The sequence below is a fragment of the Ambystoma mexicanum genome, chromosome 8 (assembly GCF_040938575.1).
Source record: "Ambystoma mexicanum isolate Mex_15411 chromosome 8, UKY_AmexF1_1, whole genome shotgun sequence".
Taxonomy (NCBI): Eukaryota; Metazoa; Chordata; class Amphibia; order Caudata; family Ambystomatidae; genus Ambystoma; species Ambystoma mexicanum.
The window spans coordinates 242,000,657-242,023,148 of record NC_090929.1 but is presented as its reverse complement, the minus strand read 5'-3'; positions in this window follow the sequence as shown (position 1 = coordinate 242,023,148).

The window sequence follows — 22,492 nt, the reverse complement described above, 5'->3', positions numbered from 1 at the left end:
GAGTCTCCATACTCCAACCAAAATTATCCAAAAATAGTTTCACAAAAACCTTATCACCTAGCCAAACCTGAGGCCCAAAGGATTTCAGCTCAAAAACTCCCATTTTACCTCTACGCAATTACTTAGTCATTTTCCACATTCAATATCTGTACATTTTTATATCGCAATGAATCTACTTACTTTAATTATTTCATTTATTCATACACAAAACACTGCATCTTATCAAAAAACACTCTGACGGCCAATATCTTTGAGATATCCCCACCAGACAAGCATAAGAGGGGCACAATGCTTTCCACTACAGCACTGCTGCTCTTACATCTCTCTCTTAGTTGCATATTTATAACGCGCTTAATACCCAGAGGTTTCTAAGCGCGGACCCGGGGATCGAACCTGTGCTGCTTCGGGTCATCTTGTTTTCAAGGCAAGCACGTTGCCGCTGAGCTATTCTCCCGGGACACCACCACTCTCTCTTTTCACTAGTACTGACTTCTCTACAACAAGACCGTATTTTCCTAACTACAGGAAGTTTCCCCTTCACTACGTCGATTAACCAAGAAGACCAAGGTGAGGTTTCCACCCGCACAGCCGATACACCATAAAGACTGCCAAGGGTATACTTGAGAAAAGTATCTACTGTTGGACTTACTATAAGATGCCACCCAGCTTTGGGTGAGGGCTCCGGTCAACCAGACAAGTAAAATAAAGGGCATCAAGACAGCCTCTGTGGTGGGCGTGCCATGTAGGATAGCACCTCAGAACTCTAAAATAACAAACTAGGTAATAACAATTTATGCAAAGGACTTACAGCACAGAACAGTTCAATCACTCTGTCAAAACAACTACTTTTCCAATACCCACATCCTTGACTAATTCTGAACCTCTGTATTCCAATTCCACTCTTAAAAAATCCCTTAAATCAAGAGAAAACAACCCTCTTTCCCTCCTTTATTTTACCTCCCAATGTACACTCATGTGACCTGTAGTGCTCCGATGTGGTGTTCTGTCAGATTAACCAGCACAGCGGGAAGATGGCACCACGACTAATTGGAGCAGATGTACCTTTAATCAATATGGCGTATGCTGACCTCTCCTTTTCAACATGCACAGAAGACTGGTTGCAATGGTGAGGTGCTGCAGCTGAGTGATGAGGACAGAAGACCCCCAAGGCCTCAGAAAGCATGTGGTCTCTTCATGGTCACCACATATGTGGGGGCAGACCCATAATTACCTCAGCCCAAATCAGTCCACCACCTAAAGAATGGGTGCATGTTTTGTACGTAAAGCAAGGTTTATTGTACAAAATCCAGGGAGCAGTTGGATAATCCCCTGGAACCAAACCAACTTATGTATCAATTGTTACATTTGCATACATTTTAGCATTTTAGCAACAGTAAAATACTGCCAGATATTTTATGATACCCTTGTATCCATGCAGATACTTCCTGAACACCCTAACAATGTTTTTGCATGCTCTAGACTTATGCTTTAAAGTTAATGTTTGACACATAATACCTTGGCATTTTCTGCCCACCAATCAAAATGACATGCACCTTAGCATGTTTTGGCATGTCTTCTTCTCCTCCTGTAAAATAACCATGTGACTAAGTATGCTTTGTCATCGCCTCTGCCCACCTACCAAAATGACATGAACCTGAAGTTGGTTTAAGTTTGAACCTAAGAGGACTTTGGTGTGCTCTCTCTCTTATATTAAATGGACATGTAACCAAGATTGCTTAGCTATGGTCTCTGCACACCTACGAAAATGATGTGCACCTAATCATGATTTGGCATGCTCTCATACCACCTACAAAAGTGGCTTGTGCCTTAGAATGTTTTGCTGTCCTGTACTCTACATACAAAATTGCATAAGACTAAGAATTCTTTGGTGTTCTCTATCCTATGACTATAAAATGGACGTGTGATTAAGAAGGTTTTAGCATGCTCTCATCTCCACCTATAAACTGAAAATGTAACTGAGAAGGTTTTGGCATGCTTTCTTCACACCAACAAAAATGATACCCCCCTAAGAATGCTTTGGTGTCCTTGCTTCTCTCCCCACAATAAGAATGCTTTGAGAAGCTATGTGTCTATCTACTGTGGTTGGCCAGAAGAAGGACACAGACTCTGACTAAACATTTCAGTGGTGCGTTTGTTAAAGAATATGAATAAAGCCTATCTTGCCCTATTCTAAAAGGCATCCCTACCTAAGGAAACTAGCTAAGGAGTTTGTCAGTCATCAGTGAATGTCTATAAATGAAATCGTCCACCATTGGACTTTAACCTATCTCACCTTACCACTATTTTTAACAACTTAAAGTCATGGGATTGTCTCCCCACTTCTGAGGTTTGTTGACTTATAGTTCAACCACTTTTCAACAGAAGATCCTCATATAATCTCTAGTGATCACTTTTATCAGTTTGTACAGTTTCTTTATTATTGGTTTGTACTTTTGTTTCTTTGATTGTTCTCTTCTATAATAGGGGATGCTTTTCTCCTCCCCTCTGAATTTATTCCACAATTATATTTTCCTTCTGGACTTTTTCTTATGTTCCTAAATAGTTCATAGACTCTAATTTCTTGTTTCTCTTTGTTCAGATATATTTTTACAAAGTCCAGATTCTTAACAGGTTTCTCTTTCATAACCTCCTCTGTTATTTCACTTTCGCCTCCTTTGCATGAATTATTATGAATTTGGTCATTCCTAAAATATATTTTGTCCACTTCTCTGTGTACCAGCTGTACAACATTTGCTTTGAGACTGAGAGGGGTATGGGTATTCCAAAAATATATATTCTTATTCACTATTGTTATATTTTCTCTCTCTTAACTGTGATGAGTAGGAGCATTCCAATAATGATTCTCATCCACTCTTGTTATGTTTTCTCTCTCTTGACTGCAACGAGTATGATAATTTTAATAATGATTCCCACTCAGGCTTGGTATGTTTTCTCTCTCTTGACTGTGACGAATGTGAGCATTCCAATAATGATTCTCACTCACTTTGCATTGTCTCTGTTGACAGTGCAGAGGAAAAGTATTCCAATAATGATTCTCATCCACTTTCATTATTTTCGTCTCTCTTGACTGCAATGAGTATGAACATTCAAATAATGATTCTCACTCACTATGCATTCACTCTGTTGACTGAGCTGAGGATGAGCATTCCGATTATGATTCTCACTCATTCTCATTATGGTTTCCCTCTCTTGACTGTGACGACGATGAGTATTCCAATAACGATTGTCACTCTCGTTATATTTTTTCTTTCTTGACTGTGATGCAAATGACACTGGTCCTCATTCACTCCCTCGGGTCTCCCGATATCCCTGTTATTTTCTGTTCTGAGGGCTAGCATGACCATGATCATACACCGAGTGTTGGCTTCCTTTCCTCCAAATCTGGCATCTCTAATCCTTTCACCAGCTTCTCTTCCCTCTCTCTTTCTTAGATGGTTTTCCAGTATCTCGGGTATTGGATTCTCCTGATTTGGCTGTGTCAGACTGGTTTTAACATTGTTCTGAAGACCTCTGGTCCATCACAGACCATCCGTGGTCACACAACCAGTCTCCACTCCTCTCTCTGTTTTGGGTTCAGGATGCCACACATCCAACTTCAGTTCTCCTGGCTTCTCTGCTGCTGTTGGTACCATTCCGATCACCTCTTGGTCTTTCACATCTCCAGAATGCTGCGCATCTCACCATGGCTTCCTCCTTGAGTCAGAGTCTATGCACTTTTGAAACTTGCAGGCTCTTCATTCGTCTCTCCAGGCTACTCCCCCTTTTAGTTTGACATCACAGTGGGGCTTCGCCAGCACAATTCTTTGTATCTTTTCCTCTTTTGTTGCAGGTTCTCTTCTCCTTTATACATCCTCTTCTTTGTCCCGGTGGGTTTTATGAGGAAGTTTTCCATTTCATGTTGATAATAACACATTTTAAATTTCTCTTCACAGATATTGCTGTCTGAAAGGTTTAAAGATGTTATTTTGCAAGGTCCTCTCGGGAGTTCCTCCTGGGAACTGGAGTCTTTGTCTCTAAAGGGGAGTCTCTCCCAGTGAGATCACACTTGCCTCTACCCCTAGGGAGGGTATTGCAGAGCGGGCTTGCCTCCCTATCCTCATGGGGGGGGCTCGCCATTGGGGAGAAGGGACCAATTCCCATGATTCGTCACACTATCAAAATGGCATATGTCTAAGAATGTTTTAGTTTGCTATTACCTCTGCCTCTAAAATGAGCATGTGACTTAGAGTGCTTTGGTGTGCTCTCTTCCTACCTACAAATATAAAATGTGACTAAGAATGCTGTGATGCATGCTCCATCCTCAAACCACAAAATAATGTTCTCCAACCCCAAACCCCACCCCTAGATCGTATCCTCTTTCCCTAATTCTAGGTAGACCTTATTATCAATGTTTAAACTGCTCTGATCTGACTCACATCCCAATAATGTCTCACCCACTAACTAGACACATTCCCTTTCCTATTTCGATTTGCCCCACCTCTACAAATGCTGTCTGCAGTTCTACACACTAATTTAAAAGAAACTCCATTCATGGAATCCACCATTTGTGTCAAACAATGAGACATGACTCTCTTACCAAAAAGGTAAACAAGTGTCTTCCTGCAGCTGGGAGAGATAACATCTCTTAATGAAAGGAACAAGCTATTTGCAGCATGGTGTATGTCAGGCATTGCAATCTGTCCTCGCTGGTGAAACACAAGTCCAGGATTCGACCTTGGCAGATCCAGGATACCTATCAACATTGGGAACTTCATTTCCCTAGAGCCCGACTGCCTCCACGGACGTGTCACGTGACACACAACATGCTATGCCCTCAAAGCAATGGAAGCCGCCCCATCAGCATATGGATTTAATCCCTGCTCTCCTGTGCGACAGCACTCCTCAATCTGTTTGTATGTGAAGTAGTGTGATTGTTCAGACCAGAGGCGTATCCAGGATTGTCTAACAAGTGGGAGCAGAAGCTAAAGTAGATAGGCCCATAGCAGTGACATTAACATATGTAAATACCCAGACAGCACTGCTGAGTGGGCATTTACAGATTCTGAGTGGGCCTTGACCGCTCTGGCCCTACCCTGTCTATGCCTCTGGTTCTGACCTTCACTTTGGGATTACTTCGTTCCCGACCTCAGCGATTGTTTCCACTGGCTCCTGCATTGCTTCATGGACATCTGCTTTTAGTGACTTCTCTTCCATAAAATTTCAGAAGAGTAATGCTTTTGTTTTCTTGACTATTGGATTGCTGTTCTTTTTGGATAGTCTGCTTTTCGTTTGGATTTAATTTCTTTACTTTGCTTCATGGAACTTGGTAGATTTGGAAACCATTCCTGGTGACTGGTCACATCACTTTTGGATTACTGTTCCAGCTTTGATTCCTCCAGTAAACCCGCCTCATGGTCTTTGGGGTGTCTCCTTTTCGTTTCTCCCAGGGGAATGGTTAATCAAAGTCTAGGTAAACATCTAGTATAATACACGCACATGCACTAAGATACACTGTTCTGGTCATTGTTTGATTTTTGATTCTTTGCTTTCTTTTCTGTAGCCTGGAAGCAAGACACGGGTGATGCGGTCACTCCTTTCACCCTATCGCCCAATACTATGGCTAATTCTACCTAGCTGGTAGATTTCAGTTAATCTGAGAGTCTGGTCCATGACAGTGAAACGAAGGAAGGATATTAAGGGTGGGAGTCTTCGTGCCTAGGATCCCTGGACCTTGAACTACAAAAAAGAATTCCATTCACGTTTTGGAAGCAATCAACCCTGTACCTTTTCATTTTGTTTTGCGAGATTACATTATTACTTGTCTATTGTGTTGTGTGGTTGCACATTGCTTTTCTCACTCATTTTGTAGATCATTTCGGAGTATCAGGTCAGGAAAACATGCGGTTTTCGTTTGGGAAAATCGGACTAGGCAAATAAGAACATGGAAATCATAAAAAAAAATGTTGAAAACCGTGTAATGCAACGAATTCGAATTAATTGAAAGGCAAAAATGGCAAAAAACAAACCAACATGGAAATGGTTAAGAGAGAACGGATAGGAAACAACCCTGGGTATTGATAAGAAAAACAATCGTTCATAACTACATTTGATATCTTGAAATATAACAATATTCTAAAAAGATTGGAAAACATATATAATCCCTCCTGGGAACCACCTGACAAGATGGGTAAACACGTGTAGAGGGAAGGAATTGAGGGAAGGAATAAAGGCAATAACTTTAAGGAAAACAACTAAGGAATTTAAACTTAGAGAATTGAAAGTTAATTTTGTGATGGACAGGTTGTATAAAGGATATAACCAAGGAGACATTTGTTTTGGAACAATTATTTTGAATCATGTTATATGGACTCATGAATCAGAGAGAAGATATTACATTTTGAATTTTTGACAGATGTATGAATTAAATACAACTAAAGAAATTGTTACCATTAACATTTAAAAAAAGTTGAGAAATTAAAGAATATGTGTAGTGCACCAAACGAGTACTTGTATGTGTTATTTTACTTTTCTCACTATGTCTAGTACTTCTTTCAAATGCTATGCTCATTTGGTTTCGGTATACTACTCTGTTTTATGTTATGCATTGTTTGTCCGTTAGGATCTTGCTCTAAATGCATGTTAACTTGAATGTATGGTTTTGAGTTACAGATTCCTTCTATTTTAGGTGGATTTCCTCCCACCCTCACTTTTGTTTGTTTCGCTCTCAGTTTAAGAAAATGGCCAAATGCCCAAAGTAGACTTTCATATGTAATCTGGTAACCAGACTACACACCCCTTTTTTTTGACTTAAGATGTGCATGCTGCCCTCTATTAACATGACAGGTAACTTCACCTGAGGTTGAGACTCTGGGCGAGGCTGGATAATGCAGATCATATCCAGAAGTGCCCAGCCTTAGCCAAACAAAAGTCATGCTTCACACATCACTAGAAACATCCTCAGACATTTCCTAGAATGCCACAAGAACTCCCATGAAGCCTGGCCTAGAGCTTTGCTCCCAGAAGAGCCAGTGTTCAAAAACCATAATCTCTTAAAAATGCCCATAGTTCCATCCAGCTTGCCTGTCTATAGAACCTAGCTGTTTGGGGGCCTATACAAGTAAGGAGAAGTGCTTTGCCGTCAGTGATTTCTTGGGCGCGGTTTTAACATGCCCAGGCACACAATGACACCCTGGTACTGTTGAAGACTTAAAAGTATGACCAATTGTGAGCCAAAGACAGTGCTCATGTCCTTCAACATTTTGCACAAATGTACAAGTTTAGGTGAGACTATTGTAGTAGAGTCCTCTGTGTCTTGGTGCGATGTAATAACTTTGTAACATAACATAACCCCTGTAACCAAACAGAAAGCAGAACAAATGAATTTTTGCTCAGTATTGAGGGAATTCAAAATAAGGCACATTTGTATTTCTGACATAAAACCTGTCTTGAATGTTGTTATTTAAAGTTTTTCCAAGTGTATACGTTGTTCAAATCGGCCTTCTCTTAACTTGTACACTCTTTCTATTCACTTTGAATGGCTGGCTGAAGGCACCTTTGTGCTAATATTTGGAATCACATGTGTTGGCTTTGATCTGTAAGCTACCCTCTCTCCTCCTCAGTTCTGAGATGTGTTCTTACCGTAGCATGAAACACTGTACAAAGTGTGTCATAGACTAATGATACAAGTCAAAGCAAAGTAACATAACATGGCAGAAGGGTGCCAGTCTGGCACATCATACAGAAGGAGAGCCTCCTTCCAAGAAGGCCATGTGGCACAGTGAAGTAAAACTGAGGGCCTCATTACAACTCCAGAGGTAGCCGTGCCAGTAAAAACGGCAGGCTGCCACCAAAGTTGTGTTTTTTTCCCAGTACCTTTTGGTACTCTCTGGGAATATTTTAACCCTCCTTGCTACTTTAACTAGCCCCAGTTCTGTAGCTAACCTAGAACTATTAGATTAGCGTGCATTTATCTTCCTTAAGACAAGGTGTATGAGCACACCCCTCCTTTGAATCAATACAAGTGATCTTATATATAGAGATATTGTATGGGTTGCGCAAATTACTGCATTTCTATGTGTGAACACTGTTACTTTGTCTTTCGCTTGTTGTTTTTCTATAATAATGTAAATATGATGTAATATTTACTTCACAAGCAGTACTAACACACCATTGATTTAAACGCTGTGCTGTGGTTCAGTACTGTTTAAAACATCACACTATCTATACCCTGTTCATTTGTTGAAATGTGAATATGATAGATGTAAATCCAGCCAGAGGACTGGATCTGCTAAATAAAAGCAGTTCTTTCTGAGCATGAAATTAATGTCTCAAGATATGTGTATAGAACCTGAATCCCGAGTAAAATTACCCTACTATTGAATACTCAGCTTACTTTTGAAGCACAAATAGACAATGATAACTGATACAGCACAGTAAACACTTGAATTAAGGTTAGAGTGTAAAACACTTGATATGTGGTTGGAGCCCCCCTTTTTGTTCTCTCCTTTTTCCCGGTACCTGGCTGTAGGGAATCACTGGGGCATTCCAGTCCTGACTATCCGTGAAGCCAGGCGCCGGAAAATGTAACTCCCCGTTCCCATTTGAGTCCCATAGGACTCAATGGGAATGGAGAGGACAGAAGTACCGGCACTGTGTGCAACAGTGCTGGTGCTTCCGTCAAAGTCTGTGAGCGGCTACTGTCTCACCCGCCAGGTCTGACCTGGCGGGCAGGACAGCAGCCGCTCACAGAACTCAGAGTGTGCCGGTCCCGTAACAACGGTGCCGGTATTCTTACCGGACTGGCACACTCGTAATGAGGCCCTGAGTCTATCATGATATAACATTATGACAAACCCTCAATACATCATTTTTGACATCCATGTACCAAAGTAATTTTAATTGTATATAGCAGTTTGGCAATCCGTCCCCTTACCTTTTGTTACCAATACCATTCACATTAATGCCAAGTTTACTCTTGACTATGTTACACTTGTGTCAGGCTTGGCAGTCACCGAAGTAACATTCAGGAGCTTGCTTGGCGTGCAACCTAAACAGGCACCCAGACAAATAATTAAAAAAGAGTGTGGGAGCTTCTCTACTGAGAAGGAACTTGGGGCAAATACTCTGTTCTACAGAATTTCTTTGACTCAGGATTATCTACAACCACGTTTTAAGTCTCTGCACACTTCATAGAGAAAAATATAAATTTGCATATCAGTCTTTGTCCCACCCACAATGGCAGTACAGTGCCAAAATGCCAGGCAATACCATCAGCAACTGCAGACACGTGTTTCTACCTTGTTGGGCCTCCTCATTTAGGTGAAGCTGAGCGCCTCTTAGGCACAGTGAACAAGGGGTTCACGTCCGGATTACCCTTGATTACGTAGGGTGAAAGCCCAAGTTTTACAAACCTGAGAAAGGAGTGTAGGAGCCCCTTTACTGAGAATGAACATGGGACAAACACCCTGTTCTATGGGATTTCTTCCGCTCAAGCGGGTCTGCAACCACATTTTAGCTCACTGCACCCTTCACAGCGGAGAACATCCATTTGCATAACAGTCTTTGTCCCACTCACAAGGGCAGTCCAGCAGTGACATGCTAGGCAATTCTCCTTTGAACAAGAGTGCCATCTGCAGCCCCAGACACGTCTTTAGGCCTTGTTGGGCCTCATCAGTGAGGTGAAGCTGAACATCACTAAGGCACAATGAGCAAGGGGTGCACATCTGGATTACCCTTGTTTACTTAGGGTGAAACATCAAGTTTTACAAAATTGAAAAAGGAGTTTGGGAGCCCCTCTAGTGAGAACGAACATGGGACAAATAAGCCAACAAACATTTTGGATTGCCAGAGCACACCTTCAAGCTATTCATACATCCAGCTCTACATTCTGTACTCACAATTTCCCAAATCTGCCTTGTAAACACAACCCAATTAACGCAATACTTTAGGACATATCTGCCTTCTTCCCTTTGCTGAGCTATGGTCCACCGAACAGTACTGACATTCACCCATGTTATCACAAAACATTCTTCCCCGGCTTTAACCCACCCTCCCCGTGTAATGGCATCTATTTCCTGCTTTCCCTTCCTCATTTCTTAACCTCAATCATTTTCTTTCTTACACCGGACAGTGGTCTGGAGGTACCTAGCAAAGGGGCAGCATGCCACTCCAAGTCTAGGTTGGCATAGATGTGATGGGGTGAGACAGGTCGAGCCATCTAGTTCGAACCTCAGGAAAATCCCGAAAAGACTGACTCACTCAAACTCATTGAAACCAGAGGGGTTTGAGTTTCGATTGAACCCGCTCACTCATGCTTACACACTACAGTTGTTCTACAGAACACATTCACTAAATGCAAACCAGAGACATAAACTAAAAGTGCACACTGGCACAATTATACATGCTCAGTCCCATTGCAGATTTACAACACAAATACCAGGGATGAATCCAGTCAGTATACAAATAGGAAAACAAATCATAACACCAAGCAATGGCTTATCACTGTCTTTCTCATGCACCGAGCAAAACATACCAAACAACATGAACATTTTCTTTTCCTAAATGAGTAAGTGCCTAATTTTCACTTTCAGCACCCTGTAAACTACTTTTAACAGAGCTAGCAAAAAACATATAGCTCAGGAATTGACTCATACAACACATCGACTCACACTAAAGAGTGATTATACACCACAGAAGAAGAAACAGATTAGAGCAGACTTCCCTGCCCCCAGCAGAGGCATACAATGTATACATCTTAGGGACAGGAAGGAGCTTAAATTTGCTCAACACTCCTGGAAATTATTCTCACTTCATTGACCACCACCAACCCATACCATCACATGCCAAGAGGAAGATGTGCAGGGTGTTTAACACCAATCCGCTATCACTAATCCTCATCAATCACCTCAATAAACCAAGGTAAGTAGATGACAGGGAAGGCCTATACGTACCCACATCCCATGCCATGGATGCCATGTTGCTGTTGGGAATGAACTTTGGCGTCAGCTGCAAGAGAGCAGAAACATGTGCTCTCCCCTAACATATACATCAAGGGGTCGATTCATGGAATTAATGTGCGCCGAAAATTCCCGCGCAGAGGTGCCAAAACGTGCGATTTGCAGTAAAAGTGCGAAAATCGCAGTGCAAGTGCGAAAATCGCAGGGAAACCAGCGCACATCGATTCATGGAAGTCCGTGCGCGAGTAAAACATTGGATGTGCGCTGAAAAAGTGCGCCGCGCACGCCGGCGCACAGGTCATCCAACAGCGTGCGCCACGGCCACTGTGAAATCGCACATAGCGCGGCGCACATCACAAAAGTAGGCGGAACACGGGGCGTAACACTCGGAATGGGGAACAATGCGTGAAAATATGGGCGTCACGGGGGAAGTACAGGAGGCAAGTGCGCGGAACGCCCACACGCTCGCCTACAACCCGTATTCATGGAATCGAATAGGGCAAACCAGCGCATGGTCAAAGACCCACACAGGGCCAAACAAGTACGCCACAAGAAAGCAGGCAGTAGCGTCCCTGCGCCTGAAAAAAACTGTGCGCCAAAATGTGCGCTAACAAAAAGCACCCATATACAGCCATGATGAATGGTCCATACAGTGGCCCTCTAGGACAAATGAGGTGCAAAGGGGTACCGACAAACACAGACACCCGCTGTGTGAAAAATAGTGTGTGCGTGTGTTCCTGGGTTCCACACGCAATTGGCCTGGGTACGTGTACTTCGGGGTGCGCGGGAAGTTCCACACGCGATTGGCCTGGGTACGTGTACTTCGGGGTGCGCGGGAAGTTCCACACGCGATTAGCCTGGGTACGTGGACTATGGGGTGCGTGGGAGGTTCCACACGCGATTGGCCTGGGTAAGTGTATTCCGAGGTGCGCGGGAAGATTCACACGCAATTTCAGTAGGATACGTGTATTTCGGTGGTGCCGGGGAATGCTACACGTGATTTGGCCGTGTGGGTCCTCCCACATGTTCCCTCTACACCCTCCACGGCCCCTGCAGGCAGCCTACACCACAGGGGACTACCCTGCACCCCTGCTCATGTCCCACAGGCAACCCATCCACCATGGCCATGCCCCCCAGCCAACCCACATGTCACCCTTGCACTACTGATCACCAACACATGTCTTCCAGCACCCACACCCCCCAGCATCCAGGGGCACCCTCCACCAGGCCACCACACATGTCTCCCACCACCCCCACCCCCCAGCAGTGCGGGGCACCCTCCACCAGGCCCCCACACATGTCTCCCACCACCCCCACCCCCAGCAGTGCAGGGGCAGCCTCCACCAGGCCCCCACTCATGTCTCCCACCACCCCCACCCCCCAGCATCCAGGGGCACCCTCCACCAGGCCCCCACACATGTCTCCCACCATCCCCACCCCCCAGCAGTGCAGGGGAAGCCTCCACCAGGCCCCCACACATGTCCCCCTGCACCCCCACCCCCCAGCATCCAGGGGCACCCCCCACCAGGCCCCCACTCATGTCTCCCATCACCCCCACCCCCCAGCAGTGCAGGACACCCTTCACCAGGCCCCCACACATGTCCCCCTGCACTCCCACCCCCCAGCATCCAGGGGCACCCTCCACCAGGCCCCCAATCATGTCTCCCACCACCCCCACCCCCCCAGCATCCAGGGGCAGCCTCCACCAGGCCCCCACTCATGTCTCCCACCACCCCCACCCCCCAGCATCCAGGGGCACCCTCCACCAGGCCCCCACTCATGTCTCCCACCACCCCCACCCCCAAGCATCCAGGGGCACCGTCCACCAGGCCCCCACTCATGTCCAACTCATGTCTCCCTGCACCCCCATCCCCCAGCAGTGCAGGGACAGCCTCCACCAGGCCCCCACTCATGTCTCCCACCAACCCCACCCCCCAGCCGTGCGATTTGCCTGGGTACGTGTATTCCTGGGGTGCGCGGGTAGTCTCCCATGCGATACCATCAGGGTACGTGTATTATGGGTCCGCGTGAACTTCCACACGCGATACCAGCAGGCTACGTGTATTACGGGATTCGCAGGAAGTTCCACACGCGATTGCCCTGGGTACGTGTATTTTGGGCTGCGTGTGAACTTCCACACGCGACTTGGCCTGTGAGAGTGGGGTACGTGAATTCCAGGGGTGGGTGGGAATATTTATTCGCGACTGGGCCTGGGAGAGCGTGTTACGTGTATTCCTGGGGTGGGCGGGAAGATTCACACGTTCGCCTACAACGCGCCGAAAAATAAATGGTCCAATCCTGAAACACGTACGCCAGCATGAAGCAGGCGTACGTCGACCCGCGCAGCATAAAAGTGCGCGCAAACAACAAACAAGCTCAGACGCCAGGATGAATATACCGTTCCTAGCAGCAGTGGCCGTGGGTTACCAAAGGAGGAGGAGGAGGATAGTGAGGGCCCAAATTTTCACTCCCAGAACCAGCCTTTTTGGGATGCCTGATGACCAGGTGTATGGGAGGTAAAGGTTTCCACCACACATAATACTGGACCTGGTCAGTGAGTGGGAGGATGACCTCACATCACCCACCCTGTGCTCCCAAGCACTCAGCCCCCTGGAGAAGGTCCTCAATGTACTGCACTTCTTGGCCACAGGATCATTTCAGCGGAAAAGTGCCATAGTGGGTGGGGTGTCACAGGCCATGCAGTCACGCTGCCTACACCAGGTCTTGAACATCATCACTGCACGCCCATCATTCCGTAGGCACATATACCTGCCCAGGACACCTGCAGAAAGGCAGGCTGCCGCCCTCGATTTCTACAGTGTGGCACAATTCCCCAAAGTGCTAGGTGCCATTGACTGCACCCATGTGGCACAACGTCCCCCCAGGGCATCTGAGCACATCTATAGGAACCGCAAGCACTGGCATTCCATCAACATGCAGGTAGTATGTAATGCCAAGGGAATCATCACCTCAGTATATGCCAACTATCCAGGGTCCACCCACGACAGCTTCATTTACCGAATGTCTACCCTAAGCCGGGGCCTAGAAGCTGGGCGGCATGGCGATACATGGTTGCTTGGTGAGTATGAATGCCACTGCACATGCATGCATGTCAGATGCAGAGTTATGTCACTACCCCACTAATGATACCCATCACCTCCTCACCAGGGGACAGTGCCTACCCTCTGAGCACCCACATGATGACGCCAATTCGGAACCCCATCACGCCTCCCGAGGTAAGATACAACACAGCCCATATTGCAACCCGGGGCATAGTGGAGCGCACATTCGGAGTGCTCAAGTCACGCTTTCGCTCCCTTGACCGTTCTGGCGGGCAGCTATTATATGCGCCCCCAGTAGTGTGCAGGATCATAGTGCCAGCATGTGTCCTGCACAATGTTGCAACACACCGGGGTCTGGCTGTGGACATGGTGGTTCCCCCACATCCCCAACCACATGCACGCCCGCTGCGCATGGGAGGGGAAAGGGCACGGGGTGAGGCAGCCCGTACGCAGCTGGTGGCTAATTACTTCACATAGAAATCACACCCCTGTGGAGTGCACACAGCCCTGGCACATACTATCTGATAAGCAATGATGACTCGACCTGACAATTATGACGAACAAAGGGACAGTCAACTGTCAGAACCATAGCAGCCTGAGATTGTTCATGTGGAAGTGTCACAATGTGTGCATCCCTACCTACACAAACACCACCAATGCAGTGTCATCAAAAGACAAGCTTCCATGCTGCAGAAATGAATACCCACTTGCAAAATACTACATGAGAACAGTGCCATGTCACCCAACCCCTCCCCGGCACGGCCACACGACACACCATTATATGTCATGCAATGTGAGAGCAAAAAAATTAATCCCCACAACATGCCCCAAGTGTCACCAGCTACAGTGTCCCTAATGGAAACATGGCCACACATGAAATGCTCACAGTAATGCAGGACCCACAACACACATTACCAAATACTTACCAAGAATACCAATCACCTACACAACCTTCAACCTACCTTAAACATGACATTACAGACTTCAAAATTTGCTAGCATCACTACCTGATGATGCCAGCACTTCGAACACTTCAAAGTATACAGTGTTAGCACCACGCAAGAGTTTAGGTGCACTGCTTACAACATGGTCTCCAGTTCCAAGGTGGACCGCCTTGTGAAGACATGAGAAATGGACCTGCAAATTAGGAGGATGAGATGGATGCTGAGGCACATATCAATACACCATGCAGTGTACAATACAACAACAATATGCACTATGAATGTATACACAGTATTGACTACAGACTGCCCACACATCGAATGGGAATCCAACGTCACCATGTACGTCAATGTCACTTGGGCACACCCTTTGCAAGCCCATGGAAACGGGAAGCAGGAGGGGTGTGTGTCACACAAACCCAAGCTCTGAACCAAATTCATGACAAGCCTGCATGTGCCCAGCCACAATACAGCGTATGCCCACGGGAGCCACACAAGGCAACACACTGTCCAAAAAAAAATAATAATAATAATAAAAAAAAATATCTAAAATGGCCATTAATGAGCCCGGGGGGGCGGGGGAGGCCACCCAGGAGGTCCGACGAGGACAGGGTGCACACCAAAACCCACCTGTGTGGATCTTGCGGAAAAAAAACACCTCCATGGGCTCATGGCCTACACGGCTACCCTATTGTGGGAGAATCACTGCTGTCGCTCTCCTCACCCTCTGCAGCTGCATCAGGAGGTGGTGGCACTATGGGAGGCAGCCCACGCAAAGCCCTAGTGTGTTCCTCCATGGCAGCAAGCATGCGGGTGTGGTAGGTCTCGTTCTGGAGGATAATTGTGCGTAGGTCCCCATGCAACAACTCACGGGATGCCCGGACCTCCGCCCTAGTTGCCTGCATCTCAGCTGAGAGCATACGTGTGAGACGCTCCAGCTGCTGTTCTGTCCTTCTGTTTGTTGAAGCCTCAAGCTCAACAAGAGTCGTCCTGAGGTGAAGGAGTTCCACCCTAAGGGCTTCCCTGTGGCCCTGGGACTCTATGGAAATGGCTTCCCGAAGAGTCGCCAGTGCCGCCCGCCTGTCCCTGTCGGACGCCAACATGTCCTCCCTGTGTGACTGGCAGATGGAGTCTGTTGCCTGTTGTAGTCGCTCCATCAGCCTTTCGGGGGGGACAATGGAAGTGGCCACCCTATCCATGGCCTGAGCCATCATCTCTGATGATGCTGCCTGTTGGGTTGCCATACCGTATATGGATTGCTCCCATGCGGTATTGCCAGGTGGCGTACGGCCACCACGTCGGCGGGCACCACACCTGTCTGGGGCAAGGCAAACTGCGCCTTGCTGTGCCGGCACTGCCTGAGGCTGCAGGACTGCATTCCCCCTCTCATCTGCTGGCCCAGGAACAGGATCAGATGTTGCGGAGTGTGACCCTGCATCCGTAACCACCAAAGGCGTACCTGCCAACACTGACATCCCCATTGAGGGTTCTAACCCTGGTGCAGGTGGGTCGGACAGAACAGAATCCCTCCCAGGAACACTCACCTGCGACGGCACATAGGTCTCATCATCCGAATCGACACCTGAATACAGCTCGGGGGAGGTGCAACCAGAGACACCCCTTGAGAGCACGACCTGCAGCAGTTGTGGGTTCTCACCCACCACCACACCACGTCCCAAACTGGTGGTCGGTCAGGCCTCAGACCCCTCCTAGGTCTGCACCATCTCCACAACCCCAGCAGTATCAAGTGCGTCATCCCCTGCAAAGACATAAAAGAAAACAAATGGAAACAGGCATTAGCACTATGGCACACAATTAGGGCTGAGAGGCTACAGAAACAGTACTTGATTGACACATGTCCCACATGACTAAAACCCTCCCATGCATGCACCATCACTGCGTGTGAAGGGTAGGCATATGGCACACATTGATGACACCAAGATGGAAGATGAACACATTTGCTGCATGCTGCCTGGCAGTGGCATCACACATTGGCCAGTGATTGGCAGGTCAAATACACATGCCATCACACAGATGGCATGTACCCTAGCCATAAAGTGAAGAGGGAGAGGAGGGCACCAATTGTTCATTCAGTCCAGTTTGCTCATGAAATTGATTTATTCATTGAAATGGTTCAAATGTTTAACCTGGAGCTGCCAGTCCAAAATGGTCCTATAGCACAGGGACATGTCTAAACAAATCATGTCCAGGAAACAAAGCCAGTCCACTGTACCATAGCCATGTCAGACATGTGACAATAGGACTGAGAAATGCCGAGTAAAAGTGGTGGTATGCAAACAATCTGCCTGAATAAACAGAGGAAAATAAGCAACAATGTTGTGGCAAGATGACACTTCAAGGGCAACTAGCGTGGTGTTGGGCTGGATGTCTAATGTTGGCAGAAGGGATACTGCTATACCCAAATGCTGGTGTGCAGAATGTATTGGATGAGGCACATGGGTGACCCAAACCACTCAGGCACACACACCCTCACCTGGCACCCAAACAGAAGCCCTCCCACACACACCATGCACATGGATGACACAAACATGCATGTGCACTCACCGGACAATGCCTCGTAATCTTCCAGTTCTCCCACGCCTTGGATCTGTTCCTCCGTGACGTAGGTCCCAGCAACCTGCTCATGTGGAGTGAGTTCTATGTCCTCTGCTGGAGACCCACCTCCAGTCACTAGAGTTGCGGCATGACTTGAGGCCAGCTTATTCTTTGCCCTGCGCTTCAGGTCATTCCAGCGCTTGTAGCATTCAGTAGCTGTGCGCCTCACGATTCCAAGGGCACTTATGATGTCCGCGATGGTCTGCCAGTGTGCCTGACGTTGTGCAGGTGTGGTCTTGGATCCTGCAACAATCACCATTTCGCGGTCATGTGCGGACACATACTCTACAAGTGCATTCAGTTCGGCCTCATTGAAGCTAGGCTTCCTTGAAGGGCCGGACTGTGTAGCCATGTCTGGGGCATCAGCCTCTACTGGACGAACACTCTTCCTCTTCCGCTTGGAAGGTGGTGGGGATACTGAGTGTCCTACGCCGCTCTGGACACTAGGGGCAGGAGCCCCGGTAGACTCTGTACTAGGGGTGTGGGATTGCACACTCAGCATGGGAGTTGGTGCAGGCATTAGCTCAAGTGTGATGGTGTCAGGGGGAATGTCAGCATGATGGACTTGGACCGACACTGTCCTGGCTGGGTGTGTGAGAGGTGGGGTGGATGGAGCCGCAGCTGCCCCTGCAGCCTCCCCAGCCTGCCTACGTGGGGCAGCAGATGACCTAGCTGCCCCTGATCCACGTGGCCTGATGACACCAACGTGCACCTAGACCTCCTGACCTGGAAGTCAGCCATGGAGTCACCCTGTGCCAGGTCTGGTTCCACAGTGGGCTGGTCCAACGTGGGGCTGAGCATGGATGGTGTCAGCCACATTACCCTCAACCAGGGGGGGGGCATGGGTGTCCCTGACTGCTCCTCCACACATGGGGGGCTAGGGGCACCCTGCAAGTCACGGCCACGTCCCCTACCGGATCCACCACGGCCACCACTTGGGGCTCAGCCACTTTTGCCACCCTTACGGCTTGTTCGCCTCCCAGCCATGGCACTGTTGTTATTGTGCGTATGGGAGTCGATGTAAACTATTGTCCTGGGCAATTGGGGGTCAAAGGGGTTGGGTACCAGATGGCAATCGTACCCTAGTGCTCTAGCAAGGCTGTATGTCACCTCTGGGGAAAGATGACGGGTCACGCAACGCACAGGCACCCCAAAAAAGGGAAGTAAGGTGCACGCAACCCCTCCTAGACCACGTGTGTGGAAAAATAAACCTGCACTACGCTGTGGCACCCAGAAACACAAGAATGAACGTATGCGTGTCACACGCAGCCTAGAATGACCTCTGAAGGGGTATGCGACACACGGGGCAAGCACAGATGTTAAATACATGCGCGACTCACCGTCTGCCAGGAACAAAAGCGTGAAAAATATGTGCGTGTGCGCGTTGGCAACACCCTCGCCAAAAGAAGAATTGTACGCTGTCTGAGGAGACAGGACAACAGTAGAAGGGAACGCTGTTTGAGGAAACAGGCCCAGGAAAAAGAGGAAAAGCGAAAAAGCTGTCAGAGGTAACAGGGAGTACGAACTTGAAACGCTGTGAAGTAAATCACGTGTGAACCGACAAGAAGTACAGATTTCACCCACTCGCTCTCCACGAAAAGCACGTACAAGGAAATGGCATTCTACACGTACCTTTTATACACACGTCACAGACGCGCATACGCGATGAGGCCATTTCCACCAATTACACGCTTTGACACTCGGACGTGTATCTTTTTTTTTAAACGCGCCATTCTCTACGGCCATGCGCGTGTCATCATAGCTGTGCATGGGGGCCTTTGGGCCAATGAAATCGCGTATGCGTGCAGACGCGCTTACGCGCTAAGGGCCTTTCCTCGAATTACACACAGACATGCAGGATTTTCACATGCCAAATCACTCCGTATCAAGCTGGCCACGCGTAAGCACACAGAAGACCACGCTCCTGCCCAGAAAGCCAATTTACTGCCCCCCAGAGCACGCTCCCACCTGCCATCTGCTGCTGCCTGACTGCCTGCTGCCCACGTGCCCTGCCATTTGCTGCCTGCACATCAGCCACGGGTGCTGTTGCTGTGACCACCCCTGCTGGAACCGAAGATTCCCGATTGGGATTCCATTGCTCCACAGCCCAGCCCCAGGACCCAGTTGCCCACCCACTCCTGCCTCTGGGGTTGTCATGTCGGGCACTGCAACATCTGGCACCACTGAAAACTCCCGGCCAGAGAGGCAGAGGGGCACCAGCTTCAGTGCCAGGGAAGTTGGTGTCCTGGTGGAGCAAGTCCTGGGGCAGTATGATGCTCTCTTCGGAAGTGTGCGCGCCGACAAGGAAGGACGGACTCGGATCTGGACGGACATCGTGACTGCCATCCACGCGGAGGGGGTGGCAGTCCATGACTTCCAACATGTCAAGAAGCGCTGGGAGGACTTCAGGTCCAGGACCCTGAACAAGGCCCGGCGCCTCTTGAAGGCAGCGGATGCTAACGGGCACCGGGGCCACTTGTCGGAAGATCAGATGAGGGTCCTGGAAAGCATATCCCCAGCGCTCCACGTCCAGGTCCTTGAGAGGCAGACCCGTCTGGAGTCGAGCGGTAAGTGTACATGCATCATGATTGTAAGGTGTGCGTGTGGTGATGTGCCAGTAGTGTGCCGGTTGCACATCTGTTTGTATGGGGCCGAGTATGGGTGGGGGTGTACAGGGCCATGAGGCTAACACATGCAAGGGCTGTCATGTGTGAGACATGGATGGTGCTTGTGTGTGTAGGCTTGCATGCCAAATGCAGTTGTGTGGGCACACATATTTGGATGAATGTGTATGTAAGTAGGCATGTTTGTGATGTCACGCATGTATGTTGTTTTCAGCTGCATGTATCAACACTGTGTACATGTGCATGTGTGTGTATTTGACAGGGGTGCAACAGTGATGCAACATGGATGCATGTGACAGCGGGATGTGGAAGCCTGATTGGCAGATGTGACATGGATGCCCATCGGAAAACTGCGACAGTTGGCTGAGGTGTACACATGCATGCAAGTGTGGTGGTGTGCGTGCATGTGTAGTGCACTCCCTGTGTTGCATGTGATGTCTGGCTCACCTTTGCCTGCTCATGCTGTTTTATGTGTATGGATGGTGCTCGATGTGGCTGTGGTATGGCTCATGTGTGCAAGTTGAAATGACATGTGTGTTGCCGATTGTGATGTCATGTCTGAGGTTTGCCAATGCCATTCATGTGCAACTGTCATGTGTGTATGTGTCCATTGTACAGTGCCCTGATCCCTGTGTTTTATTTCTCCCTGTCTGCAGCGTCAACTGATGAAGAGGGCGGAGAAGGTGCTGTGGAGCACAGCGGCGGGGATCGCACCGCCAGCCGGAGACGCAAGGCCCGGCTCCCCTCCCAGGTTGTGATCTCGCCGGGGAGTGAGGAGTCCGGTGCCGCGTCCCAGCCGCAGCTGCCGGGGGGAGGTCTAAGAGACGGAGGTCGGAGTTGGACTCCTCGGCAGCAGAAGGGGCAGCTGGGACCCCACAGAGCCCAATGGGGGAAGATGGCACGGAGTCATCCAGGTTGGTGGGGGGTTTGGTGGAGGAGGAGGCCGTGCAAGCAACAGAGACGGGGTCTGGAGGTGGGGATTCCACTGGTGCTAGTGGTACAGTGCAGGACCAGGGACAGGAGGCAGCACAGGTCGCCGCGGAGGTGCCTGGGTGCAATCCTGTCCCTGATCCTGTCACTGCATCATCTTGCACCATTAGGGATGCCGACGTCCAGACCCGTTTTCAGGCAGGGGATGAGCTCACAACAACTAGCCTTCCTCTGCCTGCGGACGTGGCTATCCGGGTCCGGGTTGAGCCTGTCCTGACTGGTGTGGCGTTGCATCAACGGGCCATGCGAGGTGACCTGCAGTCTTTTCATGAGGAGACTGCACGTCATCTCGAATGGCTCGTTGACCGCGTCGGCCTACTGGGACAGGTCACCCAGGCCGGATTCCTCCGTTTGATGGGGCTTGCTCAGACCCCCTCCTCAACTTAACCCCCTATGCGCCATTCGTCCTCTGTGCCATCTTCCCACCCATCAGTCACCTGGGTGCCCTGTGGAGCTGCCTCTGACGGTGCGGCCAGGCTGGTGGAGGAGGCAACCCTGCCACAGTCGGGAATCGGACGTCCAGCAGGGGTGGCCACATCAACGACTGCACCCCAGCCAGCGGAGTATGTGCAGGCAGCAGGAGGCAGTGCACGGGCAGAGGCACAGCAGCAGCAGCAACGTGGTGGGAGCCATGATGGCTCGGGGCCTTCGACATCGGAGGGGCAGGCATCAGCCGGAGGGCAGGAGGACCCGGGACGGGAAGTGTCTTCCGTGTGGCAGCGGTTGGGCCACGCCATAGATGCAGAGTGGCAGCGGGCGGAAGAGGCATGACTCACGATGGTCAGGGCGGAGAACTCCATGCGGAGGGCCCTGAGGCGGGCCGAGTGCCTCGAGGCAATCCGCAGGGAGTTTGGGGTGAACATGTGGACGGCCCTGCGGACCCTCGGGCCATGGAGGAGGACCGCCTCCGGGACATTGAGCAGGAGTTCGACGATGCCCTGGCACGGAACATCCCGAAGTGAGCCGTCGGACTAGCCCGCTGCCCTTGTAAATAGTTCTGTAGTTAGTGTTAGGTTTCCTTTGGTTTTGCATTTTTTTTGGACCTTTTGGACAAAGGGCCACATTTTTTTATATAGTTTTTTTTTTTTTAGGTAGTGTTATTAGATAGGTTTCATTTCTTCGGTTGGGATCATGGACCCTGGATTGTTTATCTGTATATAGTTGACTTTTGGATTTTCAATTTTTTTTATGATTTCCCCATGGAGCAATGGTTTTTGATTTTAATTTTCCATTGGATTTACTTTTGTGGACTGTGACTTTGGACACCTTTCCTTTGCATTATGATTTGTGGTTTTGCATTATTT